General features: G+C 54.5%; 2 non-coding genes and 1 pseudogene across 2 annotated transcripts; all 3 read left to right on the top strand.

Moving 5' to 3' along the window:
• Positions 1–426: 426 nt before the first annotated feature.
• On the top strand, positions 427–2,332 carry LOC123718259. The gene has a single exon (XR_006754960.1). It is a non-coding gene; the product is annotated as a small subunit ribosomal RNA (ribosomal RNA).
• Positions 2,333–2,682: 350 nt separating this feature from the next.
• On the top strand, positions 2,683–2,839 carry LOC123718247. Its single transcript, XR_006754949.1, has one exon. It is a non-coding gene; the product is annotated as a 5.8S ribosomal RNA (ribosomal RNA).
• An 829-nt stretch (positions 2,840–3,668) lies between these two features.
• On the top strand, positions 3,669–6,829 carry LOC123718275 (annotated as a pseudogene).
• Positions 6,830–11,589: the final 4,760 nt, after the last annotated feature.

Genomic DNA, 11,589 nt, shown 5'->3' with positions numbered 1-11,589 from the left:
GTCCCGGCTAAATTCTATGTATTAGATACTTAATGACAATGTCATCGGCTGTTACGACTATCTTTTTTTACGACCAAATATAAATAGTTCCTTCGATGTCGTTATAATAGATTTTGACTGTATTTTTTTGACTAGATTTTGATTGAACCAAATTAAACTGTTATATAGAGGGCTAAACGGCAATTCTAAAACTATATCAATCGTGAAGATTAGTAAACATTTGACAGAGATATGAGCGCTTATAATGCCTGAACATTTACATCAATTACTCAAGAACTGGTTTATTGATTTAAAAAAAATTACACCGTTAGATAGAAAATTGAATGGCGAATCCTAAAATGTATGAATCACCCCTCGACGCCGCCGAGCCAGCGGCTCGCCGAAGCCGCGTGACCGCGGTGTAGGCGTGTCGTTTGCGTAAGCAGCTCCCTGGTTGATCCTGCCAGTAGTTATATGCTTGTCTCAAAGATTAAGCCATGCATGTCTCAGTGCAAGCCGTATTAAGGCGATACCGCGAATGGCTCAATATATCAGTTTTGGTTCCTTAGATCTTACTCAGTTACTTGGATAACTGTGGTAATTCTAGAGCTAATACATGCAATCAGAACTCTGACCAGTGATGGGATGAGTGCTTTTATTAGATCAAAACCAATCGGCGGAGGGCCATGCGTCCGAAGTCGTTAATTTTGATGAATCTGGATAACTTTTGCCGATCGCACGGTCCAGTACCGGCGACGCATCTTTCAAATGTCTGCCTTATCAACTTTCGATGGTAGTTTCTGCGACTACCATGGTTGTCACGGGTAACGGGGAATCAGGGTTCGATTCCGGAGAGGGAGCCTGAGAAACGGCTACCACATCCAAGGAAGGCAGCAGGCGCGCAAATTACCCACTCCCGGCACGGGGAGGTAGTGACGAAAAATAACGATACGGGACTCTTACGAGGCCTCGTAATCGGAATGAGTACACTTTAAATATTTTAACGAGGAACAATTGGAGGGCAAGTCTGGTGCCAGCAGCCGCGGTAATTCCAGCTCCAATAGCGTATACTAAAATTGTTGCGGTTAAAAAGCTCGTAGTTGCATTTGTGCGCCGCGCTGTCGGTGCACCGCATCCGCGGTGATACTGACACGTCTGCGGAGCATATCGTCGGTGAGCCGGCGGTAAAACGCCGGTTCAATATCAAAATCCTATCGCGGTGCTCTTCGGTGAGTGTCGAGGTGGGCCGACAATTTTACTTTGAACAAATTAGAGTGCTCAAAGCGGGCTCAAAATGCCGCTTGAATATTTCGTGCATGGAATAATAGAATATGATCTCGGTTCTATTTTGTTGGTTTTCAGAACTCCGAGGTAATGATTAATAGGGATAACTGGGGGCATTCGTATTGCGACGTTAGAGGTGAAATTCTTGGATCGTCGCAAGACGAACATCAGCGAAAGCATTTGCCAAAGGTGTTTTCATCAATCAAGAACGAAAGTTAGAGGTTCGAAGGCGATTAGATACCGCCCTAGTTCTAACCGTAAATATGTCATCTAGCGATCCGCCGACGTTACTACAATGGCTCGGCGGGCAGCTTCCGGGAAACCAAAGATTTTGGACTCCGGGGGGAGTATGGTTGCAAAGCTGAAACTTAAAGGAATTGACGGAAGGGCACCACCAGGAGTGGAGCCTGCGGCTTAATTTGACTCAACACGGGAAATCTCACCAGGCCCGGACACCGGAAGGATTGACAGATTAACAGCTCTTTCTTGATTCGGTGGGTGGTGGTGCATGGCCGTTCTTAGTTGGTGGAGCGATTTGTCTGGTTAATTCCGGTAACGAACGAGACTCTAGCCTGCTAAATAGGCGTCGTCATTCAAGGTGTGCGCGACTCTCGGGGAGCGCAACTCACTGGCGACGTATTAAAATTCTTCTTAGAGGGACCGGCGGCTTCGAGCCGCACGAGATTGAGCAATAACAGGTCTGTGATGCCCTTAGATGTCCTGGGCCGCACGCGCGCTACACTGAAGGAATCAACATGTTCTCCCTGGCCTAGAGGCCCGGGCAACCCGTTGAAACTCCTTCGTGCTGGGGATTGGGGTTTGCAATTATCCCCCATAAACGAGGAATTCCTAGTAAGCGCGAGTCATAAGCTCGCGTTGATTACGTCCCTGCCCTTTGTACACACCGCCCGTCGCTACTACCGATTGAATGATTTAGTGAGGTCTTCGGACCGACACGCGGTGGCCTCACGGCCGTCGGCGTTGCTGGGAAGTTGACCAAACTTGATCATTTAGAGGAAGTAAAAGTCGTAACAAGGTTTCCGTAGGGGAACCTGCGGAAGGATCATTAACGTTGGTTTTTTCTTTTTGTTTTGTTGTTGTCAAAGACTCGCAAAAAAAGAAAAAAATACAAAAACACGTGAATGATACGAATCAAAATCGAATCCGAGACGGTTGACTCTCTCTCGTCGATTCGCGACGTGTGCGTTGCGACACGCTTTGATTAGCGTTCGCTATCGCCTATTGATACTTTGAAATAATATTTTAATTTTTGTGTACAACCACGCAAATAAAAGAGATTTTCTTTCTTTTCATTTGTCGTACACGTTAATGATAAGTATTATTTTCAAATTTTTTTGTTTAATTTTTTCGCACCTTTTATATTTTCTCATACAAAAACACACACAAAAACAAAACGATTACCCTGAACGGTGGATCACTTGGCTCGCGGGTCGATGAAGAACGCAGTTAACTGCGCGTCATAGTGTGAACTGCAGGACACATTTGAACATCGACATTTCGAACGCACATTGCGGTCCGTGGAGAAATATCCAGGACCACTCCTGTCTGAGGGCCGGCTGCATAAAAACAAAAAGCCACACTGTTCGCGTGACGAGCGGCGATCGCTGCGACTCCGGTCGTAGCGCCGCATCTCTGTCGCGCGTGCAATTGACGGTTTCGCTAGGCCGCCGAGCGGCCGAACGATCCGTTCGAATATATGTTCGATTACGACTCGTCATCCGTATTGGCCGTGTTAAGCCACGTCTATACGATACTTTTGTCGCACAAATAAATTCTCCCCGCCGCACCGTGTCTCCCGCGGCACGGGTGCGCGTCGAGTCTTTACGCAACGACAACGACAACGACGACAACGACGTTCGCGTTTACGCGTCGCGCGTGTTTGCTCGCATCGTCCCGGTCCCGCATGGCGATCGCGCGACGGTCGGCGCCGGTGCGCGCGTCGACGTGTCTCGACGCTGTCGTTGAAAGTTGTCGCGTTCGGCTCAGTTTCTCTTACTCTCGCGAGAGGAAGCGAAACGCGCGCGCCCGCTGCTCTAGCGGTTGCGCCCAGTGTGTGCGTGCGGTGTTTGTGCAATTGTAGTGTGTACGAAATTATTGTGACGTGTGTTCTTAAAACGGACGGAACGATGCCGTCGTTAACGAACAACAACAGAAGAACCGCTTGGTGGTGTGCGATTGATTGATTTCGCGCAACGCGACATCTATGTGTCGCCACCACCACGCTGTTCGCAAGGTGCCGCGCCGCTTTCGTGCGAGCGCATATAATGTAGGCGGACTCGACGTCCGGAGGGCGCGTGGCGTCGTCGACGCGCTTGTAAAAATAGCGTGTCGCGTACGCCCGTTGCGCCGACGGATATCGCGTCTGCCTCACACCTTTTTATCGTTGGCCTCAGATCAGGGAGGATCACCCGCCGAATTTAAGCATATTAGTAAGCGGAGGAAAAGAAACTAACCAGGATTCCCTTAGTAGCTGCGAGCGAACAGGGATGAGCCCAGCACTGAATCCCGCGGTCGTCTCGGTCGCGGGAGATGTGGTGTTCGGGAGGTTCCGCTTTCTCGCGGACTCCGCTACCGTCCAAGTTCGTCTTGAACGGGGCCGTTTTCCCGCAGAGGGTGCCAGGCCCGTAGCGACGGGGCGAGTCTGCGAGAGGGACACTCCTAAGAGTCGGGTTGCTTGAGAGTGCAGCCCTAAGTGGGTGGTAAACTCCATCTAAGGCTAAATATCACCGCGAGACCAGAAGTACGTAAGTCACGTACTCTTGAAGAGAGAGTTCAAGAGTACGTGAAACCGTTCAGGGGTAAACCTGCGAAACTCGAATGAACGAACGGAGAGATTCATCGTCATTCCGCGGCGTACTAGCCCGCGCCTCGATGCGCGCGCGTTTCGGCGCGCGCGCACGGGTCGGGCGTGTCGACGTCCGCGGACGGCGTGCACTTCTCTCTCAGTACACAAATACATCGCGACCCGTTCGACTCCACTGTCTAAGCGCGGTCCGGGAGCCGAGCGGCGGCGTCTCAACAACGTCAGCCGTTCGACCGCGACCGTGGCCGACAGTAGTCGGACGGTAGTTTTCGACTAGAATCGCGCACGCGCCTCGCGCGCGTCAGGCCCGACGCAAGTGTTCGTGTCGTCGCCCGTTTCCTGCCTATGTGCGGACGCGGGCGCGGCGCCGCTGTCGTCGCAGCCGGCACAGTCTCTGACCGTGCGCGTATCTGTCGGCGATGTTTCAGTTTCGGGCACTCGCAGGACCCGTCTTGAAACACGGACCAAGGAGTCTAGCATGTGTGCGAGTCATTGAGTTTTTCATTCATTTGATTAACAGACAAAACTGAGAGGCGCAACGAAAGTGAAGGCGCGCGCTAGCCGCGCGCTCAGGGGGGATGGAGCGTCGCGCCGCAAGGACGCGCTCTCGCACCCCCGAGGCGTCTCGTTTCCAATCCGTGAATGCAGGCGCGCTCTGAGCACAGATGCTGGGACCCGAAAGATGGTGAACTATGCCTGGTCAGGTCGAAGTCAGGGGAAACCCTGATGGAGGACCGTAGCGATTCTGACGTGCAAATCGATCGTCGGAACTGGGTATAGGGGCGAAAGACTAATCGAACCATCTAGTAGCTGGTTCCGTCCGAAGTTTCCCTCAGGATAGCTGGCGTCGACGCGCAACAGTCTCATCCGGTAAAGCGAATGATTAGAGGCATTGGGGCCGAAACGACCTCAACCTATTCTCAAACTTTAAATGGGTGAGAACTCCGGCTTACTCGAACGATGAAGCCGGAGATCTGATGACGATGCCAAGTGGGCCAATTTTGGTAAGCAGAACTGGCGCTGTGGGATGAACCAAACGTAGTGTTAAGGCGCCTAAAGAACGCTCATGGGACACCATGAAAGGCGTTGGTCGCTCATGACAGCAGGACGGTGGCCATGGAAGTCGGAATCCGCTAAGGAGTGTGCAACGACTCACCTGCCGAAGCGACCAGCCCTGAAAATGGATGGCGCTGAAGCGTTCTGCCTATACACTACCGTTACGGGCAATAATGTGCGTATGCATACTTATGCCGTAACGAGTAGGACGTGCGCGGCGGAGAGCGCAGAAGGGTCTGGGCGTGAGCCCGCCTGGAGCCTCCGTCGGTGCAGATCTTGGTGGTAGTAGCAAATACTCCAGCGAGGCCCTGGAGGACTGACGTGGAGAAGGGTTTCGCGTGAACAGTAGTTGCTCGCGAGTCAGTCGATCCTAAGCTCAAGGAGAGATCTTATGTCGATGCGGCGTGTTTTTTTTCAAAACAACAACGCCCTTTGAGCGAAAGGGAATCCGGTTCCTATTCCGGAACCCGGCAGCGGAACCGTTTCAATAATCGTTCCCTCGTTTATTACGAGCGAGTGTTCGACGGGGTAACCCAAAGTGGCCTGAAGACGCCGCCGAGGGGTCCGGGAAGAGTTTTCTTTTCTGCCTGAGCGTTCGAGTTCCATGGAATCCTATAGAAGGGAGATATGGTTCGGAACGCGAAGAGCACCGCATTTGCGGCGGTGTCCGGATACTCTCTGCGGACCTTGAAAATTCAGGTGAGGGATGTACGTGGAGATGTCGCGCCGGTTCGTACCCATATCCGCAGCAGGTCTCCAAGGTGAAGAGCCTCTAGTCGATAGAATAATGTAGGTAAGGGAAGTCGGCAAATTGGATCCGTAACTTCGGAATAAGGATTGGCTCTGAGGACCGGGGCGTGTCGGGTTTGGACGGGAAGCGGATGCGGCCGGTGCCGGGCCTGGTCGATGCTCGTTGCGTTCGCGCGCTTCGTGCTGAATCCGGACCCGCGTTCCGGCCTTCCGCGGATCTTCCTAGCCGTAAGGCCGCGACGGACGCGCGCTTCGCGGCGTGCGGCCCGGCGCGGTTCTGTACGACCGCCGTTCAACGGTCAGCTCAGAACTGGCACGGACAAGGGGAATCCGACTGTCTAATTAAAACAAAGCATTGCGATGGCCCTCGCGGGTGTTGACGCAATGTGATTTCTGCCCAGTGCTCTGAATGTCAACGTGAAGAAATTCAAGCAAGCGCGGGTAAACGGCGGGAGTAACTATGACTCTCTTAAGGTAGCCAAATGCCTCGTCATCTAATTAGTGACGCGCATGAATGGATTAACGAGATTCCCGCTGTCCCTATCGACTCGTCGTTCGGCATTCGCAGAGTGCGGACGTGTACACGTGTCTATAAATTGCTCCGCGATTATTTCGATATATTGTCGTCTATCGTTTTATTCTTTTTATTATTTATAGTGTTTGGTTATTTTCGTTTTGCGTAAGTGCGTGTTATTATTTATTTAAAGTGTTGTTGTGCTGTGCTAAAGGACCTGGGAGGATTTTAAAGGAAGCCGCGTGGCTAACCGCGCGGCGCGGTAAGTGCTAGTGCACTAATAAGGACTAGAATAATCGTTAATTACTTATTATTTAAATTGTTGATTAGATTTCCGTTAATTTATATAGTTATTAATGCTGAATCACTACGAGAAACATTCCTTTGTTCTCGCTTGGTGGCGTGATTGGTGACGTAGTTGTGTAGGGGTGACCGGTGCGTGTTAGAGAGGGACACAACGCGTAGTGCGTCTCACACCGGTCTGGCGTGATCGGTGACGTAGCATAGGTGCGTTAGAGCGGGACAAAATACATCTCGCTCTTTGTCTCACTGACGTAATCGGTGACGTGTAGCCAGTACGTGCGGATAGGGAGATAAGATATAGGCGTCTCGGTCTGACTGTGGTGGAGCGGTAGAGCTTAGGTAGAGTCGTCGGTAGAGCCGTTGGTAGAGCCGTTGGTAGAGTCGTCGGTAGAGCCGTCGGTAGAGTCGTCGGTAGAGTCGTCGGTAGAGTCGTCGGTAGAGTCGTCGGTAGAGTCGTCGGTAGAGTCGTCGGTAGAGTCGTCGGTAGAGTCGTCGGTAGAGTCGTCGGTAGAGTCGTCGGTAGAGTCGTCGGTAGAGTCGTCGGTAGAGTCGTCGGTAGAGTCGTCGGTAGAGTCGTCGGTAGAGTCGCCGGTAGAGTCGACGGTAGAGTCGACGGTAGAGTCGACGGTAGAGCCGACGGTAGAGTCGACGGTAGAGTCGACGGTAGAGTCGACGGTAGAGTCGACGGTAGAGTCAACGGTAGAGTCGACGGTAGAGACGACGGTAGAGTCGACGGTAGAGACGACGGAAGTTGCAATAGGGTCATAAGCGATGGACAAAAATGCCTTTGACGCCATTATGGCGTCAAAGGAGCGCGAATTGGAAGAGTTGGAGCGGCAGGGGCGAGAAGCAGGGTTTGCACCGCGCAAGTCCCTGATGCGGACCCCCCCGCCGCGCGATACATCGGTGCGTCCACGGGAAGATGGTGCTCGGAAGCGCAAGGGTACATCGCCCCTAGAATTGGAGGAGGCGACGCGGCGGCGGGTATGCCAGGTGCGTACGCCTGGCTCAGCTTCTCCACGTGCGGAGACGGGACCTACGGCGGAGTTACCGAGAGAGCCCGACACAAACGCTCCGACAACCGTGGGCAAATATGTCGCGGAGGCGAACTCGGCCGGGGAGGCGATCATGGCGGCGACATCGGCGTCGACGTCGAAACTTAACAAGTTGGAGATAGCACAGATAGGCACACAGGTGCAGAAATTAACAGGCATCATTGCCCTCCTGTCGGCGCAGCTGGGCGAAGAGCGCCTTAAGATATGCGCGCTGGAGCACGGTGCGCGCAGCGGAAGACAGGAGGAGGGAACGACTCCTAAAGAATCGGCCAACAGTTACGCGAACGCATTGAATACGGGGCGAGGTCCTAAACCAAAGCCGTCATCGGCGGGAACGGTGTTGGCCTTCTACCCAGCGGCGGAGAAGTCGGAGGAGATAAAGACTGCGGACCAAACAAAAGCGGCGTTGAAGAAGGCGTTGGACCCCCAGACCTTAGGCGTCGGAATTGCGCAGGTGCGCAAGATAGGGAACGCGGGCGTGATTGTCCAGGCAGCGAGCAAAGGAGATGCGGACAAAATTAGGCGCGCGGTACCGGACAATTTGCGGGTGCAGGTTCCAAAGCCGAGGGCCCCTCTCGTTGCGGTCGTTGCGGTTGACGGCGCTAGAGTGGACTCGGGCGCATTCCTGAGGGCGCTGCGCACGCAGAACTTTGCGGGTCAACCAGAGTGGAAAAAGGAGGAGGTCGACGTGGCCTTTAAGAAGAGCGCGCGAGGAGGAGCGTGCACCACGGTGGTGCTGCGGTGTAGTCCAGCTTGGCGAGACAAGCTGGTCTCCAAAGAGCGGGTGTATATAGAGTGGGAGCGTCATGTCGTGCGCGATTACGCTGACGCTACCTGCTGCGGGAAGTGCCAGGGCTACGGGCACGCGGCACGCTTCTGCAGGGCAACGGTGGACACCTGCGGGAACTGTGGCGAGGATGGCCACACGCATAAAGCGTGCAAAAACACCTTCCGGAGGTGCGCCACCTGCAAAAAAGCAGGGAAGCCGTCGGAGGACCACCGAACCGCTTCGGTACAGTGCCCGGCGAGACAGGCGGCGGAAAAGCGATCCTTAGAAAGAACCAACTATGGATTATAGGTCCATAGGCGGTTCACGAGGAGACAAGACGGACATCTCGGTCGGACAAGTAAACCTGCAAGGGTCGGCGATGGCCACCAAGGAGCTGCCGGCTCTCGCGAGGAATCTGGACCTCAGCGTCTGTCTGGTGCAAGAACAATACCCGGCAGCTAGGCTGCCGGGCCTGTACCAGCACGATGTGGCCCCAATGGCAGGAATCATCGTGCTGAGAGACGATCTGGCAGTGCTCGTACTCCGCAACTTGTGCACGTCTCACTGTTTCGTGGCACAGCTAGGAGGGGGGGAAAACACCGTGTACGTGGTGTCGGCGTACTTCCAGTACAAGGATGAGATAGCCCCACACCTGGAGCACTTGGAACGAGTGCTGGAAGCGCTTCGAGGAAAATGCGTGGTCATAGGTGTCGACACAAACACCCACTCTCAGCTGTGGTACAGTCGCGAGGACCAGTGTGAAGGAAGAGGAAGAGTGGCAGAGCAGCGTAGGACGGCTATGGAGAGTTTCGTGCTGTCGTGGGGTCTCCTGGTCCACAACGTCCAAGGCCAACCGGACACCTTTAGTTCACCGAATGGGAGCTCCAACATTGACGCGACTCTGGGAACGAGAGGAGTTCGGATCGACGGATGGACCGTGCACGCCGATCTCAGCGCGAGTGACCACCGCCTGATTACGTTTGTGATCCATCTCGGATCAGCTAGTTCCTCGGGACAACTGCATCAGGCGCGTAGCAGTGAACAGGGCATGGAGCCGATAAGGTTTCGTGACCGCGGGGTGGATTGGGACCGGTTCCGCTCGGACTTAACGTTGCGCGTGGGCAGGATAACGTTTAACGCTCCTGCTCAGGCTATTTGTTCGGCGTTTACTTCCGCTGTCGTGACTTCGGCGGAGAAATGTTTGGGGGTGGTGAAGCCTAAACGGCATGGGGGCTACGAGTGGTGGTCGGGTGAACTGGACGGCCTCCGCAGGCAGCATAATAAATTTCGTCGGGAGTGGCAACAGGCAAGGCGCGCGGGCGGCCTGTGCGAAGAGATTGCGCGAAAACGCTTTCATCTTGCCCGTACTAGGTACCGGAAGGCAATGCGGAATGCCGAAACCGAGCACTACAGAAGAATTTCCGACTCTGGGAATGAAGATCCCTGGGGAATGGCGTACCGGCTCGCTAGCGGGCGCGTGCGCCCACCCTCGGGAGTAGTAAACGGTATGAAGCTATCGCAGGGATTTGCTACGAACATGGAGGAAGCGATGTCTGGAGTTCTGGCGATCATGTACCCGGACGATGATGTGGCGGTCGATTCGCCGTACCACTCAAGGGTACGCCTTGCCGCCGCTTTCGCGCCGTCGGGAAAAGACGTGGACATAGTGGACAGGTCAGCACTCGATAGGATCGTGAAGAGCCTACCTAATAAATGTCCGGGGCTAGACGGTATCACGGCGCGGATTGCCAAGGTCGTTTGGAATGTGGCCGCGTCGGAAATGATGTATATTTACAGCAAGTGTGTCCGAGAAGGCGTGTTTCCAGACGTTTGGAAGATCGGAAGGCTGGTTGTTATACCGAAGGGCAATGGGAGACCACTCACGGACCCGAAAGCGTACAGGCCCGTTACGCTTCTGTCGGTACTGGGGAAGATCCTGGAGAGGCTGATCTGCGAGTGTACACCGGGCCTATACGGCCGTATATCGCCCAATCAGCACGGATTCATGCACGGGAAGTCGACGGTGACTGCTTTGAGCAGAGTATTGGACGTCGTGCGAGAGACGAACCACAAGTACGTCCAGGCCATCCTATTGGATATCTCGGGCGCGTTCGATAACGCATGGTGGCCGATGGTCCTGGTCAAGTTTAAGCAGGGCGGTTGTCCTCGCAACGTTTATAGACTGCTGTGTTCGTACTTTACCGGTAGAAGGGTGGGGATGTTCGCGAATAACGTGTCCGTCTGGAAGAACTCTACCATGGGTTGCCCACAGGGCTCTGTTTTAGGGCCGACACTGTGGAACATTCTGGTGGACGATTTGTTGCGGATGGCGGTGCCCCCAGGAGTAGAGCTGGTAGCGTACGCGGACGACGTCACGGTCTTGATCGAGGCGAACTCCCGGGCGGACATCGAGTGGAAGGCGGCGACCACTCTTCAACTGGCGCTCGAATGGGGCCAGCGGAATAGGCTGTCGTTTTCGTCTTCGAAAACGCAGTCTATAACATTGAAGGGCAGGTTCCAGCGTCCGCCGGTGATCCGGCTGGGGGGCGACTCGGTGAAGGCCGTCGGCGTGGCGAAGCTGCTCGGCGTGGTGCTGGACGAGCGCGGCACGTTTGCGGAACACGCGCAAGACATCGGCGACAGAGGTGCAAGGTGCTTCGGGAAGATGGCTAGAGTGTCTGCCTCCAACTGGGGTATCAGATACCCGGCGCTCCGGTTGTTATACTACGGAACATTTGTCGCGACCATTACGTACGCGGCTGCGGTGTGGTATGGCAGATCTCTTGCGTTTGTGGTGGCGAGTCGGCTGCTGCGAGCCCAGAGGTCCGCGTTGGTGCTCTTGACGAAGGCCTATCGGACGACAAGCACGCCGGCGCTGGCCGTCCTGGGCGGCGTGCTGCCGGCGGATCTCGAAGTGTACCGTGCGGGCAAGATTCAGGCGACGAAAAGGGAAACGGCCAAGGGAGAGGTCAATGACCTAAAGCGTAGGGTCCACTCCGAGGTGGTTGACAAGTGGCAGGAGCGCTGGGAGGTCGAGGAGAGGGGGCGCGACCTG

Source organism: Pieris brassicae, chromosome 14 (assembly GCF_905147105.1).
Source record: "Pieris brassicae chromosome 14, ilPieBrab1.1, whole genome shotgun sequence".
NCBI lineage: Eukaryota > Metazoa > Arthropoda > Insecta > Lepidoptera > Pieridae > Pieris > Pieris brassicae.
Note: the sequence above shows the minus strand (reverse complement) of the source record. Positions and strands in the feature narration are given on the sequence as shown.